The sequence below is a fragment of the Choloepus didactylus genome, chromosome 10 (assembly GCF_015220235.1).
Source record: "Choloepus didactylus isolate mChoDid1 chromosome 10, mChoDid1.pri, whole genome shotgun sequence".
Classification (NCBI taxonomy): Eukaryota; Metazoa; Chordata; class Mammalia; order Pilosa; family Megalonychidae; genus Choloepus; species Choloepus didactylus.
This window is the reverse complement of record NC_051316.1, coordinates 11,534,417-11,552,278: the sequence shown is the minus strand read 5'-3', so window position 1 is coordinate 11,552,278 and position 17,862 is coordinate 11,534,417. Positions and strand designations below refer to the sequence as shown.

General features: G+C 36.8%; 1 protein-coding gene across 1 annotated transcript in view; it reads left to right on the top strand.

The window, feature by feature from the left end:
- The window catches only part of LOC119504636 (centromere protein P), a 304,258-nt gene that overhangs the window by 132,672 nt on the left and 153,724 nt on the right, over positions 1–17,862 (top strand). The window lies entirely within an intron of this gene.

Here is a 17,862-nt window from a genome sequence, read left to right as displayed (position 1 = left end):
GGTGGAACAGCCAGTACCCCCACCCTCCCAGGAGCAAAGTTCCAAAAGTTGTCTATACAATCAATTCAAAGTTTCTAAAGCCTTGACAGGTACAAAAAGAGAACATTTTTAGAGATAGCATTTGCAGACCTAGGATAGAATCTGAAAGGCCCAGGATGCATTTTACTTGGCCAAATCAGTGAAAGAAATGTTCTTTTTGTTTTTGTTCTTAAGGTGGGCTTAGTAGACTCTTTATCGTGTAGAGCACACTGTCCATTCTGAGACTATTTGCAGGGATAGGTATAAAAAAGATGCAAAAGCATTTTGGTCTTAAAAAAGGTTTCTTGGTATTGCCTTATTTTTTGTCCTTGATTATATAAAAAAACAAAAGCTTAAAAATACAACCTGACATACCATAGAGCTGAGTGCATTTGGGGTTAGGGGTGTGACTTCCTCCTAGAATCACTTTTCTGGTTGACTGGCCCTCCATTCAGAGCAATGCGTCTTTCCTAAACTATATTTGGGTTTTAGTAAGGTAGACTAATATCCCCTTTTCTTCTCTGGTGGAAGAAAGGGGTAGTAGGCAGAAAAATTACCTTCCAAAAGCAAAAAAGAGATTAGAAACCATTTAAAAATTGTAGCATCATCTGGAATATTTTACAAATGGTTGCTATGGAAACAATATAAAGGTCATTAAAAAAATATGTACACATCAACACTTTTTAAATTAGACACATGTCCTGTGCTCACCTTCCTTAAAATATTGTCCTCAAGAGCACACTGCCTCTAGCCTAGTCAGGAACAAGGTTGGTATATAAAAATCAATTTTATTTCTATACAGTGGTAAGGAACATTTGGAGATTGAGATATTCAGATAAAAATCTACCAAGTATATGCAAGAATTGTGTGCTGAAAACAATTAAAAAACTGATGGAAAGTAATTGAGGAAGAGGTATTGGCAAAAGGATAGACACATAGTTCAATGAAACAGGAAAGTTCAGATATAGATTCTTAAATTAATGGTCAGTCAGTTTTTCTAAAATGATCCTCACGTGAGCCCTGGTGTTGAATCTCTACTATACCGTAGATTCTACTAGCATCATTTATTCTTTAATTGATTTTTTAAAGTAAACATTTTCTTTTGGGATAACTGTAGATTGACACACAGTTGTAAGAAATAATACAGAGAAATCCTTTGTCCCCTTTACCCAATATCCCCAGTGGTAACATCTTACAGAACTATGGTGCAATATCACAACCAGGAGGATATTGTCATTGCCACAGTCAAGACACAGAAGATGTCCATCTCCATCAAGGATCCCTCATGTTGTCCTTTTATAACCATACCAACCCCTTTTCTCTCCACCTTCCAGTCCCTAAACTCTGTCAGTCACTAATCTGTTCTCAGTTTTTTCAGTCTTGTCATTTCAAGAATGTTGTATAAATGATATACAATATATACCCTTTTGGAATTGGCTTTTTTCACTCAGCATACATTTCTGGAGATTCATCCAGGTTGTCACATGTATCAGTAGCTTATTCCTTTTTATTATTGAGTTCTATGATTTGGATAGGTCACAGTTTGTTTAACCATTCTCCAATAGAAAGACATTTCTGTTGCTTCCAGTTTTGAGCCATTACAAATGAAGCTGCTGTAAACATTCCTGTACTTGTTTTTGTGTGAACTTAAGTTTTCATTTTTTTTTGAGAAATGCCCAGGAGTGCAATTGCTGGATCATATGATAAGCACATATGCAGCTTATGTGTGTGTACCAATTTTATATTCCACCAGCAATGTAGAGTGATCTGCTTTCTCCACATCCTCGCCAATGTTTGGAGTTGTCACTATTTTTTATGGTAGCCATTCTGATGGGTGTGTAGAGAAATCTCATTCTGGTTTTCATTGGCATTTCCCTAGTAGCTAATATCGTTGGACGTCTTTTCATGTGCTTATTTCCATTGTATATCCTCTTCATTAAATGTCTCTTCATGTCTTTTTTTAAATTCAGTTTTACTGAGATATTTTCACATACTATGCAGTCATACAAAGCGTACATTCAGTTGTTCACAGTACCATTATATAGTTGTGCATTAATTTTTGTGATGAACTCTTCATGTCTTTTGCCCATATTCCAGTTGGATTGTTTATTTATTATAGGGTTTTAAGTGTTCTCGATACTAGTCTTAGTCAGATTTGTGTTTCACAAAGATTTTCTCCGTCGGTACCTTATATTTTCATCCCCTTAACTGTCTCTTTCACGGAGCAAAAGTTTTAAATTTTGAAGTCCAATTTATCACTAATTTTTTCTTTATGGATTGTGCCTTTGGTATCATATCTAAGAACTTTTCCTTAAATCCTAGGTCCTGAAGATTTTCTCTTATGTTATTCTCTAAAAGTTTAGTTATACTTTTAACTTTTTGAGTTAATTTTTATATAAGCTTGAACTTTAGGTTGAGATTTATTTTTTTGCTTATGGATATCCAGTTACTCTATCACCATTTGTTTAAAAAGACTATTCTTCATCCATTGAATTATTTTGCGTCTTTTTCGAAATCAGTTGGCCAAGTTCTTGTGAAGCTGTTTCTGGGCTCTCCATTCTGCTCCATTGATTTATATATCTGTCTTTCTGACAGTGCTACATAGTCTTGATTACTGTAGGTGTATAATAAGTGCTGAAATCAGGAAGAATGTTTACTCCCACCTTATTTTTTAAAAATTGTTTTGGCTATCCTAGTTCCTTTGCCTTTCCGTATAAATTTTAGAATATTTTTACTAGATTTTTAAAAATCTTGCTGGGATTTTAAGAGGAATTACATTAAACCTGTATATCAATTTTTGCTCATTTTTAAATTGGATTGTTTGTCTTATTGAGTTTTGAAGGTTCTTTATGTATTCTGAATTCAAGTTCTTTATCAGATATATGATTTGTAATTATTTCCCCTGGCCTTTTCACTTTCTTAGTGGTGTCTTTTGATGTACAATACTAATTTTGTGAAGTCCAACTTAGAAATTTTTTGCTTTTATGGTTCATGCTTTTCATATCGAGTCTAAGAACTCTTTGCCTACCCAAAGATTTCAAAGACTTTTTTTCCTATTCTCCTGTTTTCTACTAGAAGTTTTGTAGTTTTATCTCTTAGGTTTAGGTCTATGATTCATTTTGAATTAATATTTGCATGTGGTGTGGGGTTAGGGTTTAAGTTCACTTTTTTTGTCCACAGATATCTAATTGTCTCAGCACCATTTGTGGAAAAGATGACTACTTTCTCCCATTGAATTACCTTGATATCTTTGTCAAAAATCAGTTTACCAGGAGAGGCTAGGCCTCCCTGTATTTGTGCCTAAGAGTCTCCTCCTGAATGCCTCTTTGTTGCTCAGATGTGGCCCTCTCTCTCTGGCTAAGCCAACTAGAAAGGTGAAATCACTGCCCTCCCCCCTACGTGGGATCAGACACCCAGGGAAGTGAATCTCCCTGGCAACGTGGAATATGACTCCCAGGGAGGAATGTAGACCTGGCACCGTGGGACGGAGAACATCTTCTTGACCAAAAGGGGGATGTGAAAGGAAATGAAATAAGCTTCAGTGGCAGAGAGATTCCAAAAGGAGCCGAGAGGTCACTCTGGTGGGCACTCTTATGCACACTTTAGACAACCCTTTTTAGGTTCTAAAGAATTGGGGTAGCTGGTGGTGGATACCTGAAACTATCAAACTACAACCCAGAACCCATGAATCTCGAAGACAGTTGTATAAAAATGTAGCTTATGAGGGGTGACAATGGGATTGGGAAAGCCATAAGGACCAAACACCACTTTGTCTAGTTTATGGATGGATGTGTAGAAAAGTAGGGGAGGGAAACAGACAGACAAAGGTACCCAGTGTTCTTTTTTACTTCAATTGCTCTTTTTCACTCTAATTATTATTCTTGTTATTTATGTGTGTGTGCTAATGAAGGTGTCAGGGATTGATTTAGGTGATGAATGTACAACTATGTAATGGTACTGTAAACAATCGAAAGTACAATTTGTTTTGTATGACTGCGTGGTATGTGAATATATCTCAATAAAATGATGATTTAAAAAAAAAAAAAAAAAAAAAATCAGTTTACCATAAATATAGGGATGACTTTGGCCAACAAGACAGATAATACCAAGTGTTGAAGAGAATGTGGAATCCTCATATATTGCTGATGGGACTGTAAAACAGTATAGCCACTTTGGAAAACACTCTGGCAGCTCCTCAAAAGGAACATAAAATTGCCATATGACACATCAATTCCATTCCTTGGTATATACCCAAGAGAAATAAAAACATAGGTCAACTCAAAAACTTGTATGCATTACAGACTAGAGATGGGCATATAATTTTAAAGCTTGGATTAATAAGCATTTATCCACCACCACCACCACCCCCAAAAAACTTGTAATTTGGAAGTTCATTGTAGTGTTTTGTCTACATTTCCTTCTGTAGTAAATTCTCCATTAAAAAAAGGTAAAGAGGGTGGGGGAGTCTCTGGTACTCAAACCCCAAGTCTTAATATCAGAACTTCACACAACTGATTGTGCCCTGTCTGTAATGCCATAGAGTGACACATGCTTTTGTCCCTCATCTGAATTGTCCCTCTGTTTCTACCTTTTCAGCCCTATATTACCTCTTCTCCTGTTTATCACTTTAAAGAAGCCCTCTTTATTTCCATTTTATTATTTTGCCAAGGGTATTAGTGCTGGTGAAAGCTGATTGGGAGGAGAATCTGTTTCAGAGTCCCACAGAGCCTGTAAGAAACTGTAATAAATCCCTTCACTAGCACTGAATAAAACTGCACTTGAAAAACTCCTGTGTGCTCCTACCTCTATGTAATATAGTGTGCACCAAAGCATCTGCATACAGCTCTATGGTGGAGCTAAAGGGTATTGTTGAACTGTGAGACTGAAAGAAAATATCTGCACATTGTGTTCTTAAGATGAGGATAAAGTTTTTTCTTTCCCTTCACTGAGAAATATCCTTCAGTGATTTAATTGAGAAACATATCGAGCCAGGGTAACGTGCTAGCTTTTGGTGAGGGGGAGAAAGAGAAGATGACAAGTTGACTAAAACACAGTGCTTACAACCAAAATGTGCTAAATTCCGCTGGAGAATGTCAAAAAGATCAGTCTACCAATAACTATGATAATTAGTTTATGATAAGTGCAAAAGAGAAACAAAAACAAAATACTGGGAAGATTCTGTGGGTAGAAGAGTCCACATCTATTTATGAGAGAATCAGAAAGAGGAATTGAGATGTGTAACTTTTGACGTGGACATTTAAGGTTGGGTAAGATTTTGATAGATGCAAAGAATGGCAATAACAAAGATATAGAAGCCAGAAAATATGAAATATCTTTAGCTGGAGGAGCATAAAATGAGGTAAATATGAAATTAAAAGCTCAAAATCATTGGTTGAATGTACCTCATAGTCTTGAAAGTCAAGAAGTTTTTGTAATTTGTTAATCAAGTATTAGAGGTTTTTTGTTTCTTCTAATAGTTTTTTTTTTATTAGAGAAGTTGTAGGTTTATAGAACAATCATGCAGAAAATAAAGATTCCCATTTACCACCTCTATTATTGAACTTTGCATTAGTGCAGTACCTTTGTACCTCTGATGAAAGAATATTGTTATAATTGTACAATAAATATGCCATAGTTTACATTAGGGTTCAGCACTATCCATTACCAACAGTTTTCCATCATCCCAAACAGAAATTCTGTTAACAATGAAGCACTAACTCCCTATACCCTACCTCAACCCCTGCCCCTGGTAACCTGAATTCTAGTTTCTGACTATGAATTTGCTAAATCCAGTTTTTTCATACCAAGAGATCATACATCATATCTGACTTATTTCACTCAACATGATATCATCAAAGTTCATCCATATTGTCTCATGTTTCAGAACTTCATTCCTTTTTATGGATGAATAATATTCAGTTGTATGCATATACCACATTTCGTTTATCCATTCAATAAATAAACATAGATTGCTTCCATCTTTTGGTAATTGGAATAATGCCACTACAAACATTGTTGTGCAAATATCTGTTCGAGTCCATGCTTACAGTTCTTTGGGGTATATACCTAGAAGTGGGACTGCTGGGTCGTATGGTAATTCTGTACTTAACTTTCCAGGGAACTGCTAAACAGTTTTCCACAGCACCTGTACCATTTTACATTCCCACCAACAACGCATGTCACTATTTTTCTACATCCTCTCCAACACTTGTAATTTTGTGGGGGTTTTTTTAATAGTAGCTATTCTAGTGGGTATAAAATGGTATCTTGTGGTTTTGATTTGCATTCCCAAATGGCTGATGATGTTGAGCATCTTTTCAGGTGCTCTTTGGCACTTGTATAACTTCTTTGGAGAAATGTCTGTTCAAGTCTTCTTTCTCATTTTTTAAATTGGATTTTCTGTCTTTTTGTTGTTCAGTTCTAGGATTTATTTATATATTCTGGATATCAAACCTTGTGGTTTCCAAATATTTTCTCCCATTCTATAGGTTGTGTCTCTACTTCCATGATGAAGTCCTTTGATGCACAAAAATTCTAAATTGTTATGAAGTTCCGTCTTTTGTTCCATATGCCATTGGTGTAAAATCTAAGAAACCATTGCCTAATACAAGGACCTGAAGATGCTTCCCTGTATTTTCTTCTAGGATTTTTATAATTCTAGTTATTATATTAGGTTTTTGATCCCTTTTAGGTTGATATTTATATATGGCATAAAGTAAGAATTCGCCCTCATTCTTTTGCAAATGGATATATCCATTTTCCCCAGCACCATTTGTTGAAGAGACTATTCTTTCCCTGTTGAATGGTCTTGGCACCCTTGTCAAAAATAAATTGGCCATATATGTGAGAGTTATTTCTGAACTCTCAATTCGAGTCCATTGTCTATATGCTTGTACTTTTGCTAATACCATGCTGTTTTAATTACTGTGGCTTTGTAATAAGTTTAAAATCAGGAAGTATGAGTCCTCCAACTACATTCTTTTTTGTGAACATGGCTTTCGCTGTGTTCCAGTTTGCTAAAGCTGCTGTTAAGCAGAATACCAGAAATGGTTTGGCTTTTATAAAGGGGATTTATTAGGTAACAAATTTATAGTTCTAAGGCCATAAAAATGTCCAAACTAAGGCATCAACAAGAGAATACCTTCACCAAAGGAAACCCAATAGTGTCAGAACACCTCTGTCAGCTGGAAAGGCATGTGGCTGGCGTCTGCTGGTCCTTTACTTCTGGGTTGGATTTCAAAATGTCTTTCTCCAAAATGTCTCTGGCCTTCTGTCTCTCTCAGCTTCTCCCAACTCTCTTCTTGGTTCTCCTGGGGTGTTTTTCTCTAAGCATCTGGGAGTCCTCTCTTAGCTTCTCTGGGGAAAACTCTGGGCTTTATCTCTTAGCTTAGCATCTCCAAATGTCCTTCTGTCTGCTTCTCCAAGCCTCTCCAAGCATCAGCATCTGTTTTATTTCTTGACCTCTCTTAAGTACTCCAGTGAACTAATCAAGACCCACCAGGAATGGGCGGGGCCCACACGTCAATGGAAATGATCTAATCAAAGGTCTCACCCGCAGTTAGTTGAGTTACATCTCCAAGGAAACACTAAATCAAAGAGTTCCACATAAGATGGGAACAAAAGATTATGGCTCTTTGGGGATCCTTTCAAACTGCACGTTTACCCTTCTGTATAAACTTGATGATTGGCTTTTCCATTTCTGCAAAGAAAGCTGTTAGAATTTTGGTTGGGATTGTATTGAATTTGTAAATCCCTTTGTCTAGAATTGCCATTTTAACAATATTTAGTCTTCCATTCCATGATCACAGAATGTCCTTCCATTTATTTAGGTCTTCTTTGATTTCTTTTAGCAATGTTTTATAGTATTCTGCATATAATCCTTTACTTAGTTGGTTAAATTTATTCCTAGATATTTGATTCTTTTAGTTGCTATTGTAAATGGAATTTTTTTCTTGATTTCCTCTTTAGATTTTTTATGATTAGTGTATAGAAACACTACTGATTTTTGCGTGTTGATCTTTACACTGTCGTTTTGCTGAATTTGTTTATTAGCTCTAGTAGCTTTGTTGTGGATTTTTCATTATTTTCTCTAATTAGGATGATCCCATCTCCAAAAAGGGGAAGTTTTACCTCTTTCTAATTTGGATGTGTTTTATTTATTTTTCTTTCTTAATTGCTATGGCTAGAATTTCCATCTTGAACAACAATGGTGACATTGGGCATCCTTTTCTTGTTCCTGATCATAGTGGGAAAGCTTCAGCCTTTCACCATCAACTATGATGTTAGCTGTGGGTTTTTCATGTATGACCTTTATTGTGTTGAGGAAATTTCCTTCTATTCCTAGTTTTCTAAATGTTTTTGTCAAAAAGGGTGCCAGATTTTGTCAAATGCTTTTTCCACATCAATTGAGATGATCATGTGGGCTTTATTCCTTCGTTCTATTAATATGGTATATTACATTAATGCATTTTCTTATGTTGAACCACCCTTGCATACCTCTGATAAATCCAATTTGATTCTGGTGTATAATTCTTTTATGTGCTGTTGGATTCAGTTTGCTATTTTGTTTATGATTTTTGCATGTATATTCATAAGAGAATTGGTCTGTAATTTTCTTTTGTTGTAATATCTTTCTCTGGCTATGGTATTAGGATGATGTTTCCTCATAGAATGAGTTGGGGAGGGTTTCCTCTTTTTCAAGTGTTGGAAGAGTTTGAGTGGGATTAGTGTTAACACTTCTTGAAATGCTTGGTAAAATTCCTGTGAAGCCATCTGGTTCTGGGCTTTTCATTGTTGGGAGGTTTCTAATTATTGATGCAGTCTCTTTACAAGTTATTAGTCTGTTGAGCTCTTCTGTTTCTTTCTTGAGTCAGTGTAGATACTTTGTGTGTTTCTAGGAATTTGTCCATTTCATTTAGATTGGCTACTTTATTGACATGTGGGGCCATAGTAATGTCTCCTCTTTCACTTCAGATTTTTATTTCTGTCCTCTCTTTTTTATGTTGTCAGTCTAGCTAAATGTTTGTCCATATTATTGATCTTTTTAAAGAACCAACTTTTTGTTTTGTTGATTCTCCTGTTTTTTTTTTATTGTCTATTTCATTTATCTCCACTTTTTATCTTTGTTGTTTCCTTCTTTCTGGCCATTTTGGGTTAGTTTGCTCTTCTTTCTCTTGGTCCTCCAGTTGTGAGGTTAGGTTTCTGGTTTGAAATCTTTCTTCTTTTTTAATATAAGCATTTAAAAGTGCTATAAATTTCTCTCTCAGCAATGGCTTTATTCCATCCCATAAGCTTTGGCATGTTATGTTTTCATTTTCATTTGCTTCAAGATATTTTCTGATTTTCCTTGTGATTTCTTTTTTGACCCTGTGACAACTGGCCTGAACAAAACAGTTCTGTGGACCTTGGCATACAGCTGTCTGCGTTACCTAGGCAGCTAATGCTTAACCTATCATCTTTGTAAGCCAGTAAAGAGAAAAAGGATAAATTGTAATTTTAAACGGGAAGTAACCAGGAGGGGAGAAACTCTTGGTCTCACGAAAGAACAAGAATGTTAGTCTAGCCTACCTGCTTCCTGGCCCCCAAGTGTTATCACTCTCGTGGTTGTTTACAAAGCCCCATCCTATAATTCTTCCCTTCCTGCACCACCTGCATGTCACAGAATGCTGTCCCATCCTTAGGAACATCTTTGTATTAAACCCTTATAACTGGCTTGCTGTCCTCTCTCAATTGTACAGCCAGCTTCCCTGCGAAAGTGGTACCCACCGAGCAAGAAAAAAGCCGTTTGATTTCTGCCTTCTTGTGAGTTAGCCCCAAATAAAGTTCATGTTTTAGAAAATACTTGGAGTCTTCTTTGGTCTTTTGACTGGCAAAGGCCCCTTGGGCTGTGACAGACCCATTGATTAAGAATGTGTTGTTTAATTTCCACATATTTGTGTATTTTGCAGTTCTCCCTCTGTCACTGATATCTAGCCTCATTGCATTGTTTTTGGAGATTATTGTGTGATTTCAATATTCTTGAAATTTTTGCTACTATTTTGTATCCTTAGATGAGGTCTGTCCTGTCGAATGATCCAAATCCACTAGGGAAAAATGTGTGTTATGCTGCTCTTGGGTGAAATGGTCTATATATGACCGTTAGGTGTAGCTGGTTTAGAGTACCGTTCAAGTCTTCTATTTCCTTAAGGATCTTCTGTGTAGATGTTCTATCCATTATTGAAAGTGGTGTATTGACAATTCCTACTATTAATTTATAACCATCTATTTCTCCCCTCAAATCTGTCAATATTTGCTTCATATATTTTGAGGGGCTCTGCCATTAGTTACTTACATATTTATGATTGTTAAGTCTTCTTGTGGAATTGATCACTTTATCAGTATATATTGACCTTCTTGTCCCTTGTAACAGTATTTGACTTTGAGTCTTTTTTTTTTTTTCTTTCTGATATTTGTTTAGCTACTCTAGCTCCCTTTTGGTTACTATTCGCATAATATCAATTTTTTCATTCTTTCACTTTCAGCCTGCCTGTGTGTTTGAATTTAAGGGAAGTCTCTTGTAAACAACATATAGTTGGTCATGCTTTTTTTATCTATTCTGCCAATCCCTGTCTTGTGACTGGAGAGTTTAATCCGTTTACATTTAAAGGAACTACTGATAATGTAGGACTTTCTTCTGCCATTTTGCTATTTGCTCTTTGTAAGTCCTATACCCTTCTTCTCCCTCAATGAATGTCTGCTTTCATATTGTAATGTACCATTTTGAGTACCTTCTCATTACTTTCTGTATATATTTTTCATATATTTTGTGTGTACCGTAGAGCTTAAATTTAACATCCTAAATCTATAACAATCAAGTTTGATGTGATACCAACTTCACTTCAGTCACATACACATACACCATTCCTAAACCCCCCTCTATCCCCCATGTTTTTGTTGTAGCTGTTACTGTTGGGTTTTTCGATTGGGAAGAGAAGAGAAGAGACGAAAACTCGATCAAAGGAGCTTTTATTGTCCAGCAGTGCACAGGCTGGCTGAAGCCTAAGAAAATGGTGACAGCCCCGAGCTAAGGGCTTATAAAGGATGGTTGGTGGGAAGTTCCTGTCTAGAGACGGGGGAGGCTGGCAGGTCCAAGTAGGTAGTTTCTCAGCAGCTACTTTGGGGAAGGAGGGTAGCTGGCAAGTTGCCATTTGCTGGTTTGAAAGCAGGAGTTTGGGAGCAGGGACTGGGAACGGGGATTTGGGAGTGGGAAAATTTAAAATTTTAAATGTTATCGCAAGCTTGCAGAATTCCTGAGGGCAGGGGTGGTGGCTTATTGCAGATGTGCAGAGTTCCTAGGGTGGGGGGTAGGGGTGGCTTTGTCTCCATCTTGCATAATTCCTAAGGGTGGGGGTGGGGTGAGGGACCAGGGCCTAAACCTAATGTTCCAGACTTCTTATTTTTCTAGGGATGTTGAGGGGCACAGGTCTGTCCTTCTGTATCTGCTTCAGGCTGATAGGGGCGTAGAGTTGTCCCTACAGTCTGTTGCAGGGTAGTGGCTGATAAAGGTGTTTTCGTTGGAGGAGTAGCCTGGTTTGTCACAGCTTGAACAGTTCTGTGAATAAACCTGATTAGAAGTCCTGAAAAACAAGCTCCCAGAATGAATGCAGAGGAGATGAGAAGTAGGATAGGAGAGACCTAAGCTAGGATGAGTTGTTAGCTGCATTTTCTTGAGCTTGTTTTATGATGTCTGTATTCTCTTTTAAAGTTTTTAAGCTCTCAATTACTTAGTCGGCACTCGGTGTTATGAGTCCTTGAACATAATATGTTGCTTTTCTCTTGTAGCTTTCTGAAAGTTTTCTTGTACTTGGCATTTGGTAGTTTGACTTTTATGTATCTGGGGCTGGTTCTCTTTGTGTTTATCCTGTCTGGGGTTTATCAGGCTTTTTCAATGTGCATAATTCATGTTTTTTATTAAATTTAGGACTTTTTCTACCATTATTTTTTTGAATATTCCTTTTGTCCCCCCTTCTCCCAACCTATCTCTCCTTCTCTTTTTGGGACTCCCATATGCATGTATTTGGTATGCCTTGTGGTATACAACATGTCTCTTAGGCTCTGATCACTTTTTAAAATTCTTTTTCCTTTCTGCTCCTCAGCCTGAATCATTTCAGTTGTATTGTCTTTGAGTTCACTTATTCTTTCTTCTGCTAGTTTCAGTCTGCTGTTGAAACCCCCTTTAGTGAAATTTTCATTTCAATTCCAGTTTGATTCCTTTTTAAACTGTCTCTTTATAAGATTCTCATATTGTTCATTTATTGTTTTCCTGATATCCTTTTATTTTTCTGTGTTTTATCTCTTCAGGAATATTGAGGATCATGTTATAAAGTTGTCTGGTATGTCCAGTTCTGTTCTTCATTGATGGTTTCTGGATTTTTGTCTTGTTCCTATGGCCTTTGGTTGGGCCATCATTTCTGGTTTCTTTGTTTTTCTTTAATCATTTGTTGCAACTGTACCTTTTAATATTTTAAAATGTTAATTCTCAGATTTATAACATGAGCTGTCTGATCCTTAAGATTATATCTGGGTAGAAATATGACTGAAATTTCCTTGAGTGCCAAGAGCTAAGAAAAACAAACAAGCCAATGCAAACAAACAAAAAAAAAGCAAACACATTCTGGGTGTTGGAAAAATGTCTCTGCTGTAGCTAGTGTTTTCCTTCAGAGTTTAGCCCTCATGTCAAGATCAGGCTGAGGGGAATGTGAACTACAGGGTCTTCACTGTTTTGTCTGAGACTGGGTGGAGTCTGCTGCTTTTCCTTGGCTGATGCTTTATCTTGGGCTTAGGAATTCCCCCATTTACAGAAATTCAAATGCCCCCTCCACTCCCTAGGCAGAGACTTTCTCCCCATCTTGGGAGCTCTACTGTATGGTTAATGCAGGTAATTCTCTGCCCCAGGTGCTTTGACTTTATTGTCTCTTACACTCCTTTAGCTGTCTATAAGCTGCTTCTTTCTGCAGGACAAGTTCTTAGGGATGAGTCCGAGACAAGTGTCCTCATTCAGGCTTTCAGGCTTCCACCTAATATATTGGCACAGATACGCAGGTGACCCCATGTACTAGGTGGTGAGTTCAAAGCACAGGTTTTCCACAAGTTATTTAATCTCTGTTCCTTGTTCCTATATCTAAAATACAGCTATAATAAATGTACATGCCTCATAGGGTTATTGTGAGGATTAAATTAAATCAGTACACTTATGGCATTTGGCAGAATGCCTGAAATTATCCTTTAAACATCAGCTATTACTGTTTAATATTACTAGTATAATATTATGATTGTGAGAAAATAGTTTCAGGAGAATTGTTAGGTCAGTCATAACAGGTTAAAGGACTATGTCAGTCGAGAGGAAACAAAGACCTAGGTAAGGCAACTCTTTCAAAAAAAAAGATAGAGTTACAAAGGAATGAAAGAGGAGGGGCAAGATGGCAGCATAGAGAGGAGTGGAATTTAGTTAGTCCCATGGAGCAAATAATAAACAACCAGGAATAACTGGTAAATAATCTGGAACAGTTGCTGAGGACAACCGTGACTGTCTACACATCGTACACCAACATGAGCTAGGTGGAATGACTAAGATAACAGCATAAAATCTCTAAGTAAAAACTGCAGAACTGCATCGGGAGCCCCCTCCGCCACAGCAGGCTGAGCTGCAAGGCCTCACTGTGGGAGAAAGCAGCATTCAGGGAGCAAGTGAATATAGCTCAGCTGAGCTCCAACTGAGGTTTTAATTAACAAATGTGGACTGCTGAACACAAGCTACAAACATAGACAAACCCCTAACAAGCAGCAAAGTACCCTGAGGTCGCTCCCAATATAGAGGAGGTAGGGCTGGTGGAGAGAAAAAAATTAAATTAAAAAAGGAAGAAAACATGGAGACTTTCAGAGACTGACCTTAGAGAGCCAGAGGGCACCTGTGCCCCGGAAAACAAGCGCTGAAGACTCGTTGCTGTCTCTGGCCGACTGGTGAAGCTGGGGAGCCATGCACTGGCCCTGAAAGGGGGCTTTCTCTCCCTTTTTCTCTCTTTCAACCTGAGTGGCTCAGTGGAGAGAGCCTCAGCCATTTTCAGTTCACAGTGCTCTGACCCAGACAGGGGTGGAGTTGGCAGAGTTAGAGAGACAAAGAAACTATTGAAATGCAGGAGATATCTCCCTAGGAGGTGTATATTCCCTAAGAGGAAGGAGGTGGGGCCAAGTTCTAGGGCCAGCCCTCCCTTCAGAACTCAGACCCCAGGGCCTAGGGGAAAACAATCAATCCAGACACAACTTAACCTGAAAATTAAAGGGGCCACACCTCTTTACACCAGTCGGGAGTGACAGGCTGACAGGTGCCACCTGCTGGGCAGGTTAGGAAAACCACAGTGACTAGAGGCCTCACAGGAAAGTCTGTCAGTCTAAGATATACTCTCAGGGAAACCTGATACTGAATATTTCCCCCTTCTGAGACCTGAGCCTGTTCTGGTCTGGGAAAATCTGATTGGGTTAATCAAGGAAACCAGATTCCTGGACAACAGAAAACTACAATCTACACTAGGAAAAATGAAGATATGACCCAGTCAAAGGAACAAAAGTACACCTCAATTAAAATACAGTTGAGATATTGTTTCAGTTTAATGAAACAATCAGTTGAAGATTTTCAAAGAAATATGCTAAATCAAATAAAAAACCAAATCAACAAGTTCAGGGAAGATATGGCAAAAGAGATGAAGGTTATAAAGAAAACACTGAGCAAACATGAGGTAGAAAGCGAAAGTTTGAAGAAACAATTGGCAGAGTCTATGGAAATGAAAGGCACAACACAAGAGATGGAAAACACAATGGAGACATACAACAGGAGATCTCAAGAGGCAGAAGAAAACATTCAGAAACTAGAGAACAAGACACCTGAAATCCTACACACCAAAGAACAGATAGGGAAAAGAATGGAAAAATATGAGCCAAGTCTCAGGGAATTGAATGACTACATGAAGTGCATAAATGTATGTGTCATGGGTGTCCCAGAGGGAGAAGAGAAGGGAAAAGGGGCAGAAGTAATAATAGAGGAAATAATCAATGAAAATTTCCCGTTTATTTTGAAAGACATAAAATTACAGATCCAAGAAGCACAGCGTACCCCAAACAGAATAGATCTGAATAGACCTACATCAAGACACTTAATAATCAGAGTATCAAACATCAAAGACAAAGAGAGAATCCTGAAAGCAGCAAGAGAAAAGTGATCCATCACATACAAAGGAAGCTTGATAAGACTATGTGCAGATTTCTCATTAGAAATCAAGGACACAAGAAGGAAATGGGGTGATATATTTAAGATACTGAAAGAGAAAAACCACCAACCAAGAATCCTATATCTGGCAAAACTATCCTTCACCTATGAGGGAGAATTTGAAATATTCTCTGACTAATACACAATGAGAGAGTTTGTGAACAAGATACCTGCTTTACAAGAAATACCAAAGGGAGCACTACAGACAGATAGGAAAAGACAGGAGTGAGAGGTTTGGAACACAGTTTTGGGTGATGGTAGCACAACAAAGTAAGTACACTGAACAAAGATGACTGTGAGTATGGTTGAAAGAGGAAGGTTAGGAGCATGTGGGACACCAGAAGGAAAGAAGGAAAATAAAGACTGGGACTATATAACTTAGTGAAACCTAGAGTGCTCAACAATTGTGATAAAATGTACAAGTACGTTTTTACATGAGGGAGAACAAATGAATGTGAACCTTGCTAGATGTTAAAAATGGGGTGGTATTGGGGAAAAATACAATCAATGCAAACTAGAGACTACAGTTAACAGAAACATTGTTTTATACTCCCTTTAATGTAACAAAGGCAATATACGAAAGCTAAATGCCTGTAAGATGGGGATATTAGGGAGGGGTATGGGACTCTTGGCATTGGTGATGTTGTCTGACTCTTTCATTGTACTTTATTTCAATTCTCTCTCTCCTTTTGTTGCTTTTTAGCTATCTTTTTTTCTTTCTTTTTCTTTTTCTTTTTCTTTTGTCTGTCTACCTTCTTTGACTCTTCTTCCTTCTTTTTCGAAGAAATGGAGATGTCGTTACATAGATAGTGGTGATGGTGGTGAACGTATAAATGCGTGATTATACAGGGAACCACCAATTGTTTACTTAGGATGGAGTGTATGGTGGGTGAACAAAACAGTCTTAAAAAAAAAATGTGTTGATGAAGAAATCTTGAGGACGCAAAGGGACAAATATTGTTTGGACTCACTGATATGAACTAATTATAATATGTAAACTCATAGACATGAAATGTAAGTTACCAGATATAGAATGAGGTTAAAGAATGGGCAGTGGTTGCTTATTATGAGCGGAATGTTCAACTAGGTTGAACTTAAGTGTTTGGAAATGGACGGAGGTGACAGTAGCACATTATTGTGAGAATAACTAACAGTGCTGAAAGGTGTGGAAAGTGGTGGAAAGGGGAAGCTTAGAGTCACTCATGTCACCACAAGGGAAGTTGGAGGTTAAAAGATGGGAATGTATAAAACAGTGAATCTTGTGGTGGACAATGTCCATGATTGACTGTATAAATATTAGAAATCTCTTTCATGAACTAGAACAAATGTATAACAATATAACTAGAAGTTAATAATAGAGGGTTATATAGGGAAAAAATATATACCTATTACGAACTATGTACTACAATGAGTAGTATTTTAACATTCTTTCATCAACAGTAACAAATGTACTATACCAATACTATGAATCAATAATGGATGAGTGTTTAGGGGTATGGGAGGATTTGTTTTTCTTTTTTGTTTTTATTTGTTTTCTGGAGTAATGAAAATGTTCTAAATATTTGAAAAAAATTTAATTGTGGTGATGGATACACAGTTGTGTGATGGTACCATGGGCAATTGATTGTGCACTTTGGATGATTGTATGGTATGTGAATAATCTCAATAAAATTGAATGTTTTAAAAAAGGGAATGAGAAATAGTGCAAGTGTGGTAGGTAAAGAGGAAACAAAATTGAGGTTAAAAAAAAAGTTTTCTTTAGTGACCGCCCCAAATATTTTTCTAAAAGCATTATGTTTGTTTCACAAATTCAGATCACTGTTTTTTATTGTAGTAGTTTTCAGAAAGCAAGGAGAGTCACTGAGATTTATTTTTGCTGCCTTCCAAGTTCTTGATAGGTGCAAAAAAGTAGTAGTAACTTGTTTATTTTCAACATTTAATGGATTTCAAGTGGTTACTATGTCCTATTACCATAAAATGGGCTTGTGGCATTTACTAAGTGAGCTTTTTGACAAAGATTTATAGCAAATATAGAAGTAGAAAATTAGAAATCAGTTTTCCTAAATGACCAATTTTAAAGAAATACAGCTACAGAAAAACCTTACTTCAGTTTTGGTTATGATTTTTATTAGTGAAATTTTTTTTAAACTTATAACCAAAAATGACTAACAACTCTGGGGTGAAAAACACAAATATTAATTGCAGGAAATTAATTGCAGTGATTTCAAAAATCATTTGTAGTATTTTTAAGTGTTCTCTCTTTTCTTTTTAGTTAAAGACTAGCTACTTGTTTCATTATTGAGATCATACCTTAATCTCAGCTTTTTTTTTCTTTTCTTTTTTTCTTTTTTGGATGATTCTAACCCTTAACATTAACCTTCTGATTAATTATTAATTTTGAGCATTAAATTCATCCAACTTCTATGATGACTTGGGTTTTACATATGTTCTTATAAGTTCCATGATATCACAATTTTATTTTATTTTATTATTTTATTTTATTTTTATGTTATATTGGAGAAAATTTTATTTCTTAGAAGAATTGG